A 13,765-nucleotide genomic window follows, 5' to 3' on the forward strand; every position below is an offset into this window, starting at 1 on the left:
TTTAACCAGCAGAGAGCGCTCTCGCTTAATCTACCCACACAAATTTCAACGTGGTAACAGCGACAGCTCACGTCCTAAAGTGTTTTGCACATGGTTAAGGCACTTTAACTCCAACAAATAAGCGCTTCTAAATTATTATCACCAACAAATCAATGACTTATATTATATGACTTATTTTCAACTCCATATAAGAGGTATTTCAAGCTGCAGCTTCAGCTTACGGCCATACCAGCCTGGATGCGCCCGATCTCGTCTGATCTCGGAAGCTAAGCAGGGTCGGGCCTGGTTAGTACTTGGATGGGAGACCGCCTGGGAATACCAGGTGCTGTAAGCTTTTTCAACCAGCAGAGAGCGCTCTCGCTTAATCTACCCACACATATTTCAACGTGGTAACAGCGACAGCTCACGTCCTAAAGTGTTTTGCACATGGTTAAGGCACTTTAACTCCAACAAATAAAACCAACAAATCAATGACTTATATTCTATGACTTATCTTCAACTCCATATAAGAGGTATTTCAAGCTGCAGCTTCTGCTTACGGCCCTACCAGCCTGGATGCGCCAGATCTCGTCTGATCTCGGAAGCTAAGCAGGGTCGGGCCTGGTTAGTACTTGGATGGGAGACCGCCTGGGAATACCAGGTGCTGTAAGCTTTTTCAACCAGCAGAGAGCGCTCTCGCTTAATCTACCCACACATATTTCAACGTGGTAACAGCGACAGCTCACGTCCTAAAGTGTTTTGCACATGGTTAAGGCACTTTAACTCCAACAAATAAGCGCTTCTAAATTATTATCACCAACAAATCAATGACTTATATTATATGACTTATCTTCAACTCCATATAAGAGGTATTTCAAGCTGCAGCTTCTGCTTACGGCCATACCACCCTGGATGCGCCCGATCTTGTCTGATCTCGGAAGCTAAGCAGGGTCGGGCCTGGTTAGTACTTGGATGGGAGACCGCCTGGGAATACCAGGTGCTGTAAGCTTTTTCAACCAGCAGAGAGCGCTCTCGCTTAATCTACCCACACATATTTCAACGTGGTAACAGCGACAGCTCACGTCCTAAAGTGTTTTGCACATGGTTAAGGCACTTTAACGCCAACAAATAAGCGCTTCTAAATTATTATCACCAACAAATCAATGACTTATATTATATGACTTATCTTCAACTCCATATAAGAAGTATTTCAAGCTGCAGCTTCAGCTTACGGCCATACCAGCCTGGATGCGCCCGATCTCGTCTGATCTCGGAAGCTAAGCAGGGTCAGGCCTGGTTAGTACTTGGATGGGAGACCGCCTGGGAATACCAGGTGCTGTAAGTATTTTCAACCAGCAGAGAGCGCTCTCGCTTAATCTACCCACACATATTTCAACGTGGTAACAGCGACAGCTCACGTCCTAAAGTGTTTTGCACATGGTTAAGGCACTTTAACTCCAACAAATAAAACCAACAAATCAATGACTTATATTCTATGACTTATCTTCAACTCCATATAAGAGGTATTTCAAGCTGCAGCTTCTGCTTACGGCCATACCAGCCTGGATGCGCCCGATCTCGTCTGATCTCGGAAGCTAAGCAGGGTCGGGCCTGGTTAGTACTTGGATGGGAGACCGCCTGGGAATACCAGGTGCTGTAAGCTTTTTCAACCAGCAGAGAGCGCTCTCGCTTAATCTACCCACACATATTTCAACGTGGTAACAGCGACAGCTCACGTCCTAAAGTGTTTTTCACATGGTTAAGGCACTTTAACTCCAACAAATATGCGCTGCTAAATTATTATCACCAACAAATCAATGACTTATATTATATGACTTATCTTCAACTCCATATAAGAGGTATTTCAAGCTGCAGCTTCAGCTTACGGCCATACCAGCCTGGATGCGCCCGATCTCGTCTGATCTCGGAAGCTAAGCAGGGTCGGGCCTGGTTAGTACTTGGATGGGAGACCGCCTGGGAATATCAGGTGCTGTAAGCTTTTTCAACCAGCAGAGAGCGCTCTCGCTTAATCTACCCACACATATTTCAACGTGGTAACAGCGACAGCTCACGTCCTAAAGTGTTTTGCACATGGTTAAGGCACTTTAACTCCAACAAATAAATCCAACAAATCAATGACTTATATTCTATGACTTATCTTCAACTCCATATAAGAGGTATTTCAAGCTGCAGCTTCTGCTTACGGCCATACCAGCCTGGATGCGCCAGATCTCGTCTGATCTCGGAAGCTAAGCAGGGTCGGGCCTGGTTAGTACTTGGATGGGAGACCGCCTGGGAATACCAGGTGCTGTAAGCTTTTTCAACCAGCAGAGAGCGCTCTCGCTTAATCTACCCACACATATTTCAACGTGGTAACAGCGACAGCTCACGTCCTAAAGTGTTTTGCACATGGTTAAGGCACTTTAACTCCAACAAATAAAACCAACAAATCAATGACTTATATTCTATGACTTATCTTCAACTCCATATAAGAGGTATTTCAAGCTGCAGCTTCTGCTTACAGCCATACCAGCCTGGATGCGCCCGATCTCGTCTGATCTCGGAAGCTAAGCAGGGTCGGGCCTGGTTAGTACTTGGATGGGAGACCGCCAGGGAATACCAGGTGCTGTAACCTTTTTCAACCTGCAGAGAACGCTCTCGCTTAATCTACCCACATATATTTCAACGTGGTAACAGCGACAGCTCACGTCCTAAAGTGTTTTGCACATGGTTAAGGCACTTTAATTCCAACAAATAAGCGCTTCTAAATTATTATCACCAACAAATCAATGACTTATATTATATGACTTATCTTCAACTCCATATAAGAGGTATTTCAAGCTGCAGCTTCTGCTTACGGCCATACCACCCTGGATGCGCCCGATCTCGTCTGATCTCGGAAGCTAAGCAGGGTCGGGCCTGGTTAGTACTTGGATGGGAGACCGCCTGGGAATACCAGGTGCTGTAAGCTTTTTCAACCAGCAGAGAGCGCTCTCGCTTAATCTACCCACACATATTTCAACGTGGTAACAGCGACAGCTCACGTCCTAAAGTGTTTTGCACATGGTTAAGGCAGTTTAACTCCAACAAATATGCGCTTCTAAATTATTATCACCAACAAATCAATGACTTATATTCTATGACTTATCTTCAACTCCATATAAGAGGTATTTCAAGCTGCAGCTTCTGCTTACGGCCATACCAGCCTGGATCCGCCCGATCTCGTCTGATCTCGGAAGCTAAGCAGGGTCGGGCCTGGTTAGTACTTGGATGGGAGACCGCCTGGGAATACCAGGTGCTGTAAGCTTTTTCAACCAGCAGAGAGCGCTCTCGCTTAATCTACCCACACATATTTCAACGTGGTAACAGCGACAGCTCACGTCCTAAAGTGTTTTGCACATGGTTAAGGCACTTTAACTCCAACAAATAAAACCAACAAATCAATGACTTATATTCTATGACTTATCTTCAACTCCATATAAGAGGTATTTCAAGCAGCAGATTCTGCTTACGGCCATACCAGCCTGGATGCGCCCGATTTCGTCTGATCTCGGAAGCTAAGCAGGGTCCGGCCTGGTTAGTACTTGGATGGGAGACCGCCTGGTAATACCAGGTGCTGTAAGCTTTTTCAACCAGCAGAGAGCGCTCTCGCTTAATCTACCCACACATATTTCAACGTGGTAACAGCGACAGCTCACGTCCTAAAGTGTTTTGCACATGGTTAAGGCACTTTAACTCCAACAAATAGCACCAACAAATCAATGACTTATATTCTATGACTTATCTTCAACTCCATATAAGAGGTATGTCAAGCTGCAGCTTCTGCTTACGGCCATACCAGCCTGGATGCGCCAGATCTCGTCTGATCTCGGAAGCTAAGCAGGGTCGTGCGTGGTTAGTACTTGGATGGGAGACCGCCTGGGAATACCAGGTGCTGTAAGCTTTTTCAACCAGCAGAGAGCGCTCTCGCTTAATCTACCCACACAAATTTCAACGTGGTAACAGCGACAGCTCACGTCCTAAAGTGTTTTGCACATGGTTAAGGCACTTTAACTCCAACAAATAAGCGCTTCTAAATTATTATCACCAACAAATCAATGACTTATATTATATGACTTATCTTCAACTCCATATAAGAGGTATTTCAAGCTGCAGCTTCAGCTTACGGCCATACCAGCCTGGATGCGCCCGATCTCGTCTGATCTCGGAAGCTAAGCAGGGTCGGGCCTGGTTAGTACTTGGATGGGAGACCGCCTGGGAATACCAGGTGCTGTAAGCTTTTTCAACCAGCAGAGAGCGCTCTCGCTTAATCTACCCACACATATTTCAACGTGGTAACAGCGACAGCTCACGTCCTAAAGTGTTTTGCACATGGTTAAGGCACTTTAACTCCAACAAATAAAACCAACAAATCAATGACTTATATTCTATGACTTATCTTCAACTCCATATAAGAGGTATTTCAAGCTGCAGCTTCTGCTTACGGCCATACCAGCCTGGATGCGCCCGATCTCGTCTGATCTCGGAAGCTAAGCAGGGTCGGGCCTGGTTAGTACTTGGATGGGAGACCGCCTGGGAATACCAGGTGCTGTAAGCTTTTTCAACCAGCAGAGAGCGCTCTCGCTTAATCTACCCACACATATTTCAACGTGGTAACAGCGACAGCTCACGTCCTAAAGTGTTTTGCACATGGTTAAGGCACTTTAACTCCAACAAATAAAACCAACAAATCAATGACTATTATTGTATGACTTATCTTCAACTCCATATAAGAGGTATTTCAAGCTGCAGCTTCTGCTTACGGCCATACCAGCCTGGATCCGCCCGATCTCGTCTGATCTCGGAAGCTAAGCAGGGTCGGGCCTGGTTAGTACTTGGATGGGAGACCGCCTGGGAATACCAGGTGCTGTAAGCTTTTTCAACCAGCAGAGAGCGCTCTCGCTTAATCTACCCACACATATTTCAACGTGGTAACAACGACAGCTCACGTCCTAAAGTGTTTTGCACATGGTTAAGGCACTTTAACTCCAACAAATAAAACCAACAAATCAATGACTTATATTCTATGACTTATCTTCAACTCCATATAAGAGGTATTTCAAGCTGCAGCTTCTGCTTACGGCCATACCAGCCTGGATGCGCCCGATCTCATCTGATTTTGGAAGCTAAGCAGTGTCGGGCCTGGTTAGTACTTGGATGGGAGACCGCCTGGGAATACCAGGTGCTGTAAGCTTTTTCAACCAGCAGAGAGCGGTCTCGCTTAATCTACCCACACAAATTTCAACGTGGTAACAGCGACAGCTCACGTCCTAAAGTGTTTTGCACATGGTTAAGGCACTTTAACTCCAACAAATAAGCGCTTCTAAATTATTATCACCAACAAATCAATGACTCATATTATATGACTTATCTTCAACTCCATATAAGAGGTATTTCAAGCTGCAGCTTCTGCTTATGCCATACCAGCCTGGATGCGCCCGATCTCGTCTGATCTCGGAAGCTAAGCAGGGTCGGGCCTGGTTAGTACTTGGATGGGAGACCGCCTGGGAATACCAGGTGCTGTAAGCTTTTTCAACCTGCAGAGAGCGCTCTCGCTTAATCTACCCACACATATTTCAACGTGGTAACAGCGACAGCTCACGTCCTAAAGTGTTTTGCACATGGTTAAGGCACTTTAACTCCAACAAATAAAACCAACAAATCAATGACTTATATGCTATGACTTATCTTCAACTCCATATAAGAGGTATTTCAAGCTGCAGCTTCTGCTTACGGCCATACCAGCCTGGATGCGCCCGATCTCGTCTGATCTCATAAGCTAAGCAGGGTCGGGCCTGGTTAGTAGTTGGATGGGAGACCGCCTGGGAATACCAGGAGCTGTAAGCATTTTCAACCAGCAGAGAGCGCTCTCGCTTAATCTACCCACACATATTTCAACGTGGTAACAGCGACAGCTCACGTCCTAAAGTCTTTTGCACATGGTTAAGGCACTTTAACTCCAACAAATAATAGGTATTTCAAGCAGCAGATTCTGCTTACGGCCATACCAGCCTGGATGCGCCCGATCTCGTCTGATCTCGGAAGCTAAGCAGGGTCGGGCCTGGTTAGTACTTGGATGGGAGACCGCCTGGGAATACCAGGTGCTGTAAGCATTTTCAACCAGCAGAGAGCGCTCTCGCTTAATCTAGCCACACATATTTCAACGTGGTAACAGCGACAGCTCACGTCCTAAAGTGTTTTGCACATGGTTAAGGCACTTTAACTCCAACAAATAAAACCAACAAATCAATGACTTATATATCTATGACTTATCTTCAACTCCATATAAGAGGTATTTCAAGCTGCAGCTTCTGCTTACGGCCATACCAGCCTGGATGCGCCCGATCTCGTCTGATCTCGGAAGCTAAGCAGGGTCGGGCCTGGTTAGTACTTGGATGGGAGACCGCCTGGGAATACCAGGTGCTGTAAGCTTTTTCAACCAGCAGAGAGCGCTCTCGCTTAATCTACCCACACAAATTTCAACGTGGTAACAGCGACAGCTCACGTCCTAAAGTGTTTTGCACATGGTTAAGGCACTTTAACTCCAACAAATAAGCGCTTCTAAATTATTATCACCAACAAATCAATGACTCATATTATATGACTTATCTTCAACTCCATATGAGAGGTATTTCAAGCTGCAGCTTCTGCTTACGGCCATACCAGCCTGGATGCGCCCGATCTCGTCTGATCTCGGAAGCTAAGCAGGGTCGGGCCTGGTTAGTACTTGGATGGGAGACCGCCTGGGAATACCAGGTGCTGTAAGCATTTTCAACCAGCAGAGAGCGCTCTCGCTTAATCTAGCCACACATATTTCAACGTGGTAACAGCGACAGCTCACGTCCTAAAGTGTTTTGCACATGGTTAAGGCACTTTAACTCCAACAAATAAAACCAACAAATCAATGACTTATATTCTATGACTTATCTTCAACTCCATATAAGAGGTATTTCAAGCTGCAGCTTCTGCTTACGGCCATACCAGCCTGGATGCGCCCGATCTCGTCTGATCTCGGAAGCTAAGCAGGGTCGGGCCTGGTTAGTACTTGGATGGGAGACCGCCTGGGAATACCAGGTGCTGTAAGCTTTTTCAACCAGCAGAGAGCGCTCTCGCTTAATCTACCCACACAAATTTCAACGTGGTAACAGCGACAGCTCACGTCCTAAAGTGTTTTGCACATGGTTAAGGCACTTTAACTCCAACAAATAAGCGCTTCTAAATTATTATCACCAACAAATCAATGACTCATATTATATGACTTATCTTCAACTCCATATGAGAGGTATTTCAAGCTGCAGCTTCTGCTTACGGCCATACCAGCCTGGATGCGCCCGATCTCGTCTGATCTCGGAAGCTAAGCAGGGTCGGGCCTGGTTAGTACTTGGATGGGAGACCGCCTGGGAATACCAGGTGCTGTAAGCTTTTTCAACCTGCAGAGAGCGCTCTCGCTTAATCTACCCACACATATTTCAACGTGGTAACAGCGACAGCTCACGTCCTAAAGTGTTTTGCACATGGTTAAGGCACTTTAACTCCAACAAATAAAACCAACAAATCAATGACTTATATGCTATGACTTATCTTCAACTCCATATAAGAGGTATTTCAAGCTGCAGCTTCTGCTTACGGCCATACCAGCCTGGATGCGCCCGATCTTGTCTGATCTCGGAAGCTAAGCAGGTTCGAGCCTGGTTAGTACTTGGATGGGGGACCGCCTGGGAATACCAGGTGCTGTAAGCTTTTTCAACCAGCAGAGAACGCTCTCGCTTAATCTAGCCACACATATTTCAACGTGGTAACAGCAACAGCTCACGTCCTAAAGTGTTTTTCACATGGTTAAGGCACGTTAACTCCAACAAATAAGCGCTTCTAAATTATTATCACCAACAAATCAATGACTTATATTCTATGACTTATCTTCAACTCCATATAAGAGGTATTTCAAGCTGCAGCTTCTGCTTATGGCCATACCAGCCTGGATGTGCCCGATCTCGTCTGATCTCGGAAGCTAAGCAGGGTCGGGCCTGGTTAGTACTTGGATGGGAGACCGACTGGGAATAGCAGGTGCTGTAAGCTTTTTCAACCTGCAGAGAGCGCTCTCGCTTAATCTACCCACACATATTTCAACGTGGTAACAGCGACAGCTCACGTCCTAAAGGGTTTTGCACATGGTTAAGGCACTTTAACTCCAAACAAATAAAACCAACAAATCAATGACTTATATGCTATGACTTATCTTCAACTCCATATAAGAGGTATTTCAAGCTGCAGCTTCTGCTTACGGCCATACCAGCCTGGATGCGACCGATCTCGTCTGATCTCGGAAGCTAAGTAGGGTCGGGCCTGGTTAGTACTTGGATGGGAGACCGCCTGGGAATACCAGGTGCTGTAAGCTTTTTCAACCAGCAGAGAACGCTCTCGCTTAATCTAGCCACACATATTTCAACGTGGTAACAGCGACAGCTCACGTCCTAAAGTGTTTTGCACATGGTTAAGGCACTTTAACTCCAACAAATAAGCGCTTCTAAATTATTATCACCAACAAATCAATGACTTATATTATATGACTTATCTTCAACTCCATATAAGAGGTATTTCAAGCTGCAGCTTCTGCTTACGGCCATACCAGCCTGGATGCGCCTGATCTCGTCTGATCTCGGAAGCTAAGCAGGGTCGGGCCTGGTTAGTACTTGGATGGGAGACCGCCTGGGAATACCAGGTGCTGTAAGCTTTTTCAACCAGCAGAGAGCGCTCTTGCTTAATCTACCCACACATATTTCAACGTGGTAACAGCGACAGCTCACGTCCTAAATTGTTTTTCACATGGTTAAGGCACTTTAACTCCAACAAATAAGCGCTTCTAAATTATTATCACCAACAAATCAATGACTTATATTATATGACTTATCTTCAACTCCATATAAGAGGTATTTCAAGCTGCAGCTTCTGCTTATGGCCATACCAGCCTGGATGCGCCCGATCTCGTCTGATCTCGGAAGCTAAGCAGGGTCGGGCCTGGTTAGTACTTGGATGGGAGACCGACTGGGAATAGCAGGTGCTGTAAGCTTTTTCAACCTGCAGAGAGCGCTCTCGCTTAATCTACCCACACATATTTCAACGTGGTAACAGCGACAGCTCACGTCCTAAAGGGTTTTGCACATGGTTAAGGCACTTTAACTCCAACAAATAAAACCAACAAATCAATGACTTATATGCTATGACTTATCTTCAACTCCATATAAGAGGTATTTCAAGCTGCAGCTTCTGCTTACGGCCATACCAGCCTGGATGCGACCGATCTCGTCTGATCTCGGAAGCTAAGTAGGGTCGGGCCTGGTTAGTACTTGGATGGGAGACCGCCTGGGAATACCAGGTGCTGTAAGCTTTTTCAACCAGCAGAGAACGCTCTCGCTTAATCTAGCCACACATATTTCAACGTGGTAACAGCGACAGCTCACGTCCTAAAGTGTTTTGCACATGGTTAAGGCACTTTAACTCCAACAAATAAAACCAACAGATCAATGACTTATATTCTATGACTTATCTTTAACTCCATATAAGAGGTATTTCAAGCTGCAGCTTCTGCTTACAGCCATACCAGCCTGGATGCGCCCGATCTCATCTGATCTCGGAAGCTAAGCAGGGTCGGGCCTGGTTAGTACTTGGATGGGAGACCGCCAGGGAATACCAGGTGCTGTAACCTTTTTCAACCTGCAGAGAACGCTCTCGCTTAATCTACCCACATATATTTCAACGTGGTAACAGCGACAGCTCACGTCCTAAAGTGTTTTGCACATGGTTAAGGCACTTTAACTCCAACAAATAAGCGCTTCTAAATTATTATCACCAACAAATCAATGACTTATATTATATGACTTATCTTCAACTCCATATAAGAGGTATTTCAAGCTGCAGCTTCTGCTTACGGCCATACCACCCTGGATGCGCCTGATCTCGTCTGATCTCGGAAGCTAAGCAGGGTCGGGCCTGGTTAGTACTTGGATGGGAGACCGCCTGGGAATACCAGGTGCTGTAAGCTTTTTCAACCAGCAGAGAGCGCTCTCGCTTAATCTACCCACACATATTTCAACGTGGTAACAGCGACAGCTCACGTCCTAAAGTGTTTTGCACATGGTTAAGGCACTTTAACTCCAACAAATAAGCGCTTCTAAATTATTATCACCAACAAATCAATGACTTATATTATACGACTTATCTTCAACTCCATATAAGAGGTATTTCAAGCTGCAGCTTCTGCTTACGGCCATACCACCCTGGATGCGCCCGATCTCGTCTGATCTCGGAAGCTAAGCAGGGTCGGGCCTGGTTAGTACTTGGATGGGAGACCGCCTGGGAATACCAGGTGCTGTAAGCTTTTTCAACCAGCAGAGAGCGCTCTCGCTTAATCTACCCACACATATTTCAACGTGGTAACAGCGACAGCTCACGTCCTAAAGTGTTTTGCACATGGTTAAGGCACTTTAACGCCAACAAATAAGCGCTTCTAAATTATTATCACCAACAAATCAATGACTTATATTATATGACTTATCTTCAACTCCATATAAGAAGTATTTCAAGCTGCAGCTTCAGCTTACGGCCATACCAGCCTGGATGCGCCAGATCTCGTCTGATCTCGGAAGCTAAGCAGGGTCAGGCCTGGTTAGTACTTGGATGGGAGACCGCCTGGGAATACCAGGTGCTGTAAGTATTTTCAACCAGCAGAGAGCGCTCTCGCTTAATCTACCCACACATATTTCAACGTGGTAACAGCGACAGCTCACGTCCTAAAGTGTTTTGCACATGGTTAAGGCACTTTAACTCCAACAAATAAAACCAACAAATCAATGACTTATATTCTATGACTTATCTTCAACTCCATATAAGAGGTATTTCAAGCTGCAGCTTCTGCTTACGGCCATACCAGCCTGGATGCGCCCGATCTCGTCTGATCTCGGAAGCTAAGCAGGGTCGGGCCTGGTTAGTACTTGGATGGGAGACCGCCTGGGAATACCAGGTGCTGTAAGCTTTTTCAACCAGCAGAGAGCGCTCTCGCTTAATCTACCCACACATATTTCAACGTGGTAACAGCGACAGCTCACGTCCTAAAGTGTTTTGCACATGGTTAAGGCACTTTAACTCCAACAAATAAAACCAACAAATCAATGACTTATATTCTATGACTTATCTTCAACTCCATATAAGAGGTATTTCAAGCTGCAGCTTCTGCTTACAGCCATACCAGCCTGGATGCGCCCGATCTCGTCTGATCTCGGAAGCTAAGCAGGGTCGGGCCTGGTTAGTACTTGGATGGGAGACCGCCAGGGAATACCAGGTGCTGTAACCTTTTTCAACCTGCAGAGAACGCTCTCGCTTAATCTACCCACATATATTTCAACGTGGTAACAGCGACAGCTCACGTCCTAAAGTGTTTTGCACATGGTTAAGGCACTTTAATTCCAACAAATAAGCGCTTCTAAATTATTATCACCAACAAATCAATGACTTATATTATATGACTTATCTTCAACTCCATATAAGAGGTATTTCAAGCTGCAGCTTCTGCTTACGGCCATACCACCCTGGATGCGCCCGATCTCGTCTGATCTCGGAAGCTAAGCAGGGTCGGGCCTGGTTAGTACTTGGATGGGAGACCGCCTGGGAATACCAGGTGCTGTAAGCTTTTTCAACCAGCAGAGAGCGCTCTCGCTTAATCTACCCACACATATTTCAACGTGGTAACAGCGACAGCTCACGTCCTAAAGTGTTTTGCACATGGTTAAGGCAGTTTAACTCCAACAAATATGCGCTTCTAAATTATTATCACCAACAAATCAATGACTTATATTCTATGACTTATCTTCAACTCCATATAAGAGGTATTTCAAGCTGCAGCTTCTGCTTACGGCCATACCAGCCTGGATCCGCCCGATCTCGTCTGATCTCGGAAGCTAAGCAGGGTCGGGCCTGGTTAGTACTTGGATGGGAGACCGCCTGGGAATACCAGGTGCTGTAAGCTTTTTCAACCAGCAGAGAGCGCTCTCGCTTAATCTACCCACACATATTTCAACGTGGTAACAGCGACAGCTCACGTCCTAAAGTGTTTTGCACATGGTTAAGGCACTTTAACTCCAACAAATAAAACCAACAAATCAATGACTTATATTCTATGACTTATCTTCAACTCCATATAAGAGGTATTTCAAGCAGCAGATTCTGCTTACGGCCATACCAGCCTGGATGCGCCCGATTTCGTCTGATCTCGGAAGCTAAGCAGGGTCCGGCCTGGTTAGTACTTGGATGGGAGACCGCCTGGTAATACCAGGTGCTGTAAGCTTTTTCAACCAGCAGAGAGCGCTCTCGCTTAATCTACCCACACATATTTCAACGTGGTAACAGCGACAGCTCACGTCCTAAAGTGTTTTGCACATGGTTAAGGCACTTTAACTCCAACAAATAGCACCAACAAATCAATGACTTATATTCTATGACTTATCTTCAACTCCATATAAGAGGTATGTCAAGCTGCAGCTTCTGCTTACGGCCATACCAGCCTGGATGCGCCAGATCTCGTCTGATCTCGGAAGCTAAGCAGGGTCGTGCGTGGTTAGTACTTGGATGGGAGACCGCCTGGGAATACCAGGTGCTGTAAGCTTTTTCAACCAGCAGAGAGCGCTCTCGCTTAATCTACCCACACAAATTTCAACGTGGTAACAGCGACAGCTCACGTCCTAAAGTGTTTTGCACATGGTTAAGGCACTTTAACTCCAACAAATAAGCGCTTCTAAATTATTATCACCAACAAATCAACGACTTATATTATATGACTTATCTTCAACTCCATATAAGAGGTATTTCAAGCTGCAGCTTCAGCTTACGGCCATACCAGCCTGGATGCGCCCGATCTCGTCTGATCTCGGAAGCTAAGCAGGGTCGGGCCTGGTTAGTACTTGGATGGGAGACCGCCTGGGAATACCAGGTGCTGTAAGCTTTTTCAACCAGCAGAGAGCGCTCTCGCTTAATCTACCCACACATATTTCAACGTGGTAACAGCGACAGCTCACGTCCTAAAGTGTTTTGCACATGGTTAAGGCACTTTAACTCCAACAAATAAAACCAACAAATCAATGACTTATATTCTATGACTTATCTTCAACTCCATATAAGAGGTATTTCAAGCTGCAGCTTCTGCTTACGGCCATACCAGCCTGGATCCGCCCGATCTCGTCTGATCTCGGAAGCTAAGCAGGGTCGGGCCTGGTTAGTACTTGGATGGGAGACCGCCTGGGAATACCAGGTGCTGTAAGCTTTTTCAACCAGCAGAGAGCGCTCTCGCTTAATCTACCCACACATATTTCAACGTGGTAACAGCGACAGCTCACGTCCTAAAGTGTTTTGCACATGGTTAAGGCACTTTAACTCCAACAAATAAAACCAACAAATCAATGACTTATATTCTATGACTTATCTTCAACTCCATATAAGAGGTATTTCAAGCTGCAGCTTCTGCTTACGGCCATACCAGCCTGGATGCGCCCGATCTCATCTGATCTTGGAAGCTAAGCAGTGTCGGGCCTGGTTAGTACTTGGATGGGAGACCGCCTGGGAATACCAGGTGCTGTAAGCTTTTTCAACCAGCAGAGAGCGGTCTCGCTTAATCTACCCACACAAATTTCAACGTGGTAACAGCGACAGCTCACGTCCTAAAGTGTTTTGCACATGGTTAAGGCACTTTAACTCCAACAAA

At 45.8% G+C, this 13,765-nt stretch overlaps 41 non-coding genes and 1 pseudogene across 41 annotated transcripts; all 42 read left to right on the plus strand.

Annotated features, from left to right (window-relative positions):
* Positions 1 to 215: 215 nt before the first annotated feature.
* LOC133433718 (5S ribosomal RNA) lies at positions 216 to 334 on the plus strand. Its single transcript, XR_009777892.1, has one exon. It is a non-coding gene; the product is annotated as a 5S ribosomal RNA (ribosomal RNA).
* Positions 335 to 533: 199 nt separating this feature from the next.
* LOC133434166 (5S ribosomal RNA) lies at positions 534 to 652 on the plus strand. Its single transcript, XR_009778321.1, has one exon. It is a non-coding gene; the product is annotated as a 5S ribosomal RNA (ribosomal RNA).
* Positions 653 to 869: 217 nt separating this feature from the next.
* LOC133433890 (5S ribosomal RNA) lies at positions 870 to 988 on the plus strand. The gene has a single exon (XR_009778057.1). It is a non-coding gene; the product is annotated as a 5S ribosomal RNA (ribosomal RNA).
* A 217-nt stretch (positions 989 to 1,205) lies between these two features.
* LOC133434137 (5S ribosomal RNA) lies at positions 1,206 to 1,324 on the plus strand. The gene has a single exon (XR_009778293.1). It is a non-coding gene; the product is annotated as a 5S ribosomal RNA (ribosomal RNA).
* A 199-nt stretch (positions 1,325 to 1,523) lies between these two features.
* On the plus strand, positions 1,524 to 1,642 carry LOC133433719 (5S ribosomal RNA). Its single transcript, XR_009777893.1, has one exon. It is a non-coding gene; the product is annotated as a 5S ribosomal RNA (ribosomal RNA).
* A 217-nt stretch (positions 1,643 to 1,859) lies between these two features.
* LOC133433874 (5S ribosomal RNA) lies at positions 1,860 to 1,978 on the plus strand. The gene has a single exon (XR_009778042.1). It is a non-coding gene; the product is annotated as a 5S ribosomal RNA (ribosomal RNA).
* A 199-nt stretch (positions 1,979 to 2,177) lies between these two features.
* LOC133433997 (5S ribosomal RNA) lies at positions 2,178 to 2,296 on the plus strand. Its single transcript, XR_009778158.1, has one exon. It is a non-coding gene; the product is annotated as a 5S ribosomal RNA (ribosomal RNA).
* A 199-nt stretch (positions 2,297 to 2,495) lies between these two features.
* LOC133434119 (5S ribosomal RNA) lies at positions 2,496 to 2,614 on the plus strand. The gene has a single exon (XR_009778275.1). It is a non-coding gene; the product is annotated as a 5S ribosomal RNA (ribosomal RNA).
* A 217-nt stretch (positions 2,615 to 2,831) lies between these two features.
* Positions 2,832 to 2,950, plus strand: LOC133433803 (5S ribosomal RNA). The gene has a single exon (XR_009777974.1). It is a non-coding gene; the product is annotated as a 5S ribosomal RNA (ribosomal RNA).
* Positions 2,951 to 3,167: 217 nt separating this feature from the next.
* Positions 3,168 to 3,286, plus strand: LOC133433914 (5S ribosomal RNA). The gene has a single exon (XR_009778080.1). It is a non-coding gene; the product is annotated as a 5S ribosomal RNA (ribosomal RNA).
* A 199-nt stretch (positions 3,287 to 3,485) lies between these two features.
* Positions 3,486 to 3,604, plus strand: LOC133433665 (5S ribosomal RNA). The gene has a single exon (XR_009777864.1). It is a non-coding gene; the product is annotated as a 5S ribosomal RNA (ribosomal RNA).
* A 199-nt stretch (positions 3,605 to 3,803) lies between these two features.
* On the plus strand, positions 3,804 to 3,922 carry LOC133433671 (5S ribosomal RNA). The gene has a single exon (XR_009777869.1). It is a non-coding gene; the product is annotated as a 5S ribosomal RNA (ribosomal RNA).
* A 217-nt stretch (positions 3,923 to 4,139) lies between these two features.
* LOC133433720 (5S ribosomal RNA) lies at positions 4,140 to 4,258 on the plus strand. The gene has a single exon (XR_009777894.1). It is a non-coding gene; the product is annotated as a 5S ribosomal RNA (ribosomal RNA).
* Positions 4,259 to 4,457: 199 nt separating this feature from the next.
* LOC133433721 (5S ribosomal RNA) lies at positions 4,458 to 4,576 on the plus strand. Its single transcript, XR_009777895.1, has one exon. It is a non-coding gene; the product is annotated as a 5S ribosomal RNA (ribosomal RNA).
* A 199-nt stretch (positions 4,577 to 4,775) lies between these two features.
* Positions 4,776 to 4,894, plus strand: LOC133433915 (5S ribosomal RNA). Its single transcript, XR_009778081.1, has one exon. It is a non-coding gene; the product is annotated as a 5S ribosomal RNA (ribosomal RNA).
* Positions 4,895 to 5,093: 199 nt separating this feature from the next.
* Positions 5,094 to 5,212, plus strand: LOC133433607 (5S ribosomal RNA). The gene has a single exon (XR_009777808.1). It is a non-coding gene; the product is annotated as a 5S ribosomal RNA (ribosomal RNA).
* A 217-nt stretch (positions 5,213 to 5,429) lies between these two features.
* Positions 5,430 to 5,547, plus strand: LOC133433623 (5S ribosomal RNA). The gene has a single exon (XR_009777824.1). It is a non-coding gene; the product is annotated as a 5S ribosomal RNA (ribosomal RNA).
* Positions 5,548 to 5,746: 199 nt separating this feature from the next.
* On the plus strand, positions 5,747 to 5,865 carry LOC133433683 (5S ribosomal RNA; annotated as a pseudogene).
* Positions 5,866 to 6,012: 147 nt separating this feature from the next.
* Positions 6,013 to 6,131, plus strand: LOC133433819 (5S ribosomal RNA). The gene has a single exon (XR_009777989.1). It is a non-coding gene; the product is annotated as a 5S ribosomal RNA (ribosomal RNA).
* A 200-nt stretch (positions 6,132 to 6,331) lies between these two features.
* Positions 6,332 to 6,450, plus strand: LOC133433722 (5S ribosomal RNA). The gene has a single exon (XR_009777896.1). It is a non-coding gene; the product is annotated as a 5S ribosomal RNA (ribosomal RNA).
* A 217-nt stretch (positions 6,451 to 6,667) lies between these two features.
* LOC133433820 (5S ribosomal RNA) lies at positions 6,668 to 6,786 on the plus strand. The gene has a single exon (XR_009777990.1). It is a non-coding gene; the product is annotated as a 5S ribosomal RNA (ribosomal RNA).
* Positions 6,787 to 6,985: 199 nt separating this feature from the next.
* On the plus strand, positions 6,986 to 7,104 carry LOC133433723 (5S ribosomal RNA). The gene has a single exon (XR_009777897.1). It is a non-coding gene; the product is annotated as a 5S ribosomal RNA (ribosomal RNA).
* A 217-nt stretch (positions 7,105 to 7,321) lies between these two features.
* Positions 7,322 to 7,440, plus strand: LOC133433724 (5S ribosomal RNA). Its single transcript, XR_009777898.1, has one exon. It is a non-coding gene; the product is annotated as a 5S ribosomal RNA (ribosomal RNA).
* Positions 7,441 to 7,639: 199 nt separating this feature from the next.
* LOC133434082 (5S ribosomal RNA) lies at positions 7,640 to 7,758 on the plus strand. The gene has a single exon (XR_009778240.1). It is a non-coding gene; the product is annotated as a 5S ribosomal RNA (ribosomal RNA).
* Positions 7,759 to 7,975: 217 nt separating this feature from the next.
* Positions 7,976 to 8,094, plus strand: LOC133433594 (5S ribosomal RNA). Its single transcript, XR_009777795.1, has one exon. It is a non-coding gene; the product is annotated as a 5S ribosomal RNA (ribosomal RNA).
* A 200-nt stretch (positions 8,095 to 8,294) lies between these two features.
* Positions 8,295 to 8,413, plus strand: LOC133434122 (5S ribosomal RNA). Its single transcript, XR_009778278.1, has one exon. It is a non-coding gene; the product is annotated as a 5S ribosomal RNA (ribosomal RNA).
* A 217-nt stretch (positions 8,414 to 8,630) lies between these two features.
* LOC133433907 (5S ribosomal RNA) lies at positions 8,631 to 8,749 on the plus strand. Its single transcript, XR_009778073.1, has one exon. It is a non-coding gene; the product is annotated as a 5S ribosomal RNA (ribosomal RNA).
* A 217-nt stretch (positions 8,750 to 8,966) lies between these two features.
* Positions 8,967 to 9,085, plus strand: LOC133434147 (5S ribosomal RNA). The gene has a single exon (XR_009778303.1). It is a non-coding gene; the product is annotated as a 5S ribosomal RNA (ribosomal RNA).
* Positions 9,086 to 9,284: 199 nt separating this feature from the next.
* LOC133434124 (5S ribosomal RNA) lies at positions 9,285 to 9,403 on the plus strand. Its single transcript, XR_009778280.1, has one exon. It is a non-coding gene; the product is annotated as a 5S ribosomal RNA (ribosomal RNA).
* Positions 9,404 to 9,602: 199 nt separating this feature from the next.
* LOC133434070 (5S ribosomal RNA) lies at positions 9,603 to 9,721 on the plus strand. The gene has a single exon (XR_009778229.1). It is a non-coding gene; the product is annotated as a 5S ribosomal RNA (ribosomal RNA).
* A 217-nt stretch (positions 9,722 to 9,938) lies between these two features.
* On the plus strand, positions 9,939 to 10,057 carry LOC133434151 (5S ribosomal RNA). Its single transcript, XR_009778307.1, has one exon. It is a non-coding gene; the product is annotated as a 5S ribosomal RNA (ribosomal RNA).
* Positions 10,058 to 10,274: 217 nt separating this feature from the next.
* LOC133433920 (5S ribosomal RNA) lies at positions 10,275 to 10,393 on the plus strand. The gene has a single exon (XR_009778085.1). It is a non-coding gene; the product is annotated as a 5S ribosomal RNA (ribosomal RNA).
* A 217-nt stretch (positions 10,394 to 10,610) lies between these two features.
* On the plus strand, positions 10,611 to 10,729 carry LOC133433628 (5S ribosomal RNA). Its single transcript, XR_009777829.1, has one exon. It is a non-coding gene; the product is annotated as a 5S ribosomal RNA (ribosomal RNA).
* A 199-nt stretch (positions 10,730 to 10,928) lies between these two features.
* On the plus strand, positions 10,929 to 11,047 carry LOC133433725 (5S ribosomal RNA). Its single transcript, XR_009777899.1, has one exon. It is a non-coding gene; the product is annotated as a 5S ribosomal RNA (ribosomal RNA).
* Positions 11,048 to 11,246: 199 nt separating this feature from the next.
* LOC133434120 (5S ribosomal RNA) lies at positions 11,247 to 11,365 on the plus strand. The gene has a single exon (XR_009778276.1). It is a non-coding gene; the product is annotated as a 5S ribosomal RNA (ribosomal RNA).
* A 217-nt stretch (positions 11,366 to 11,582) lies between these two features.
* On the plus strand, positions 11,583 to 11,701 carry LOC133434036 (5S ribosomal RNA). Its single transcript, XR_009778196.1, has one exon. It is a non-coding gene; the product is annotated as a 5S ribosomal RNA (ribosomal RNA).
* Positions 11,702 to 11,918: 217 nt separating this feature from the next.
* Positions 11,919 to 12,037, plus strand: LOC133433916 (5S ribosomal RNA). Its single transcript, XR_009778082.1, has one exon. It is a non-coding gene; the product is annotated as a 5S ribosomal RNA (ribosomal RNA).
* Positions 12,038 to 12,236: 199 nt separating this feature from the next.
* Positions 12,237 to 12,355, plus strand: LOC133433666 (5S ribosomal RNA). Its single transcript, XR_009777865.1, has one exon. It is a non-coding gene; the product is annotated as a 5S ribosomal RNA (ribosomal RNA).
* A 199-nt stretch (positions 12,356 to 12,554) lies between these two features.
* On the plus strand, positions 12,555 to 12,673 carry LOC133433672 (5S ribosomal RNA). The gene has a single exon (XR_009777870.1). It is a non-coding gene; the product is annotated as a 5S ribosomal RNA (ribosomal RNA).
* A 217-nt stretch (positions 12,674 to 12,890) lies between these two features.
* Positions 12,891 to 13,009, plus strand: LOC133433726 (5S ribosomal RNA). Its single transcript, XR_009777900.1, has one exon. It is a non-coding gene; the product is annotated as a 5S ribosomal RNA (ribosomal RNA).
* Positions 13,010 to 13,208: 199 nt separating this feature from the next.
* Positions 13,209 to 13,327, plus strand: LOC133433918 (5S ribosomal RNA). The gene has a single exon (XR_009778083.1). It is a non-coding gene; the product is annotated as a 5S ribosomal RNA (ribosomal RNA).
* Positions 13,328 to 13,526: 199 nt separating this feature from the next.
* Positions 13,527 to 13,645, plus strand: LOC133434094 (5S ribosomal RNA). Its single transcript, XR_009778251.1, has one exon. It is a non-coding gene; the product is annotated as a 5S ribosomal RNA (ribosomal RNA).
* Positions 13,646 to 13,765: the final 120 nt, after the last annotated feature.

The sequence above is a fragment of the Cololabis saira genome, unplaced genomic scaffold (genome assembly GCF_033807715.1).
Source record: "Cololabis saira isolate AMF1-May2022 unplaced genomic scaffold, fColSai1.1 scf045, whole genome shotgun sequence".
NCBI classification, from domain to species: Eukaryota; Metazoa; Chordata; class Actinopteri; order Beloniformes; family Belonidae; genus Cololabis; species Cololabis saira.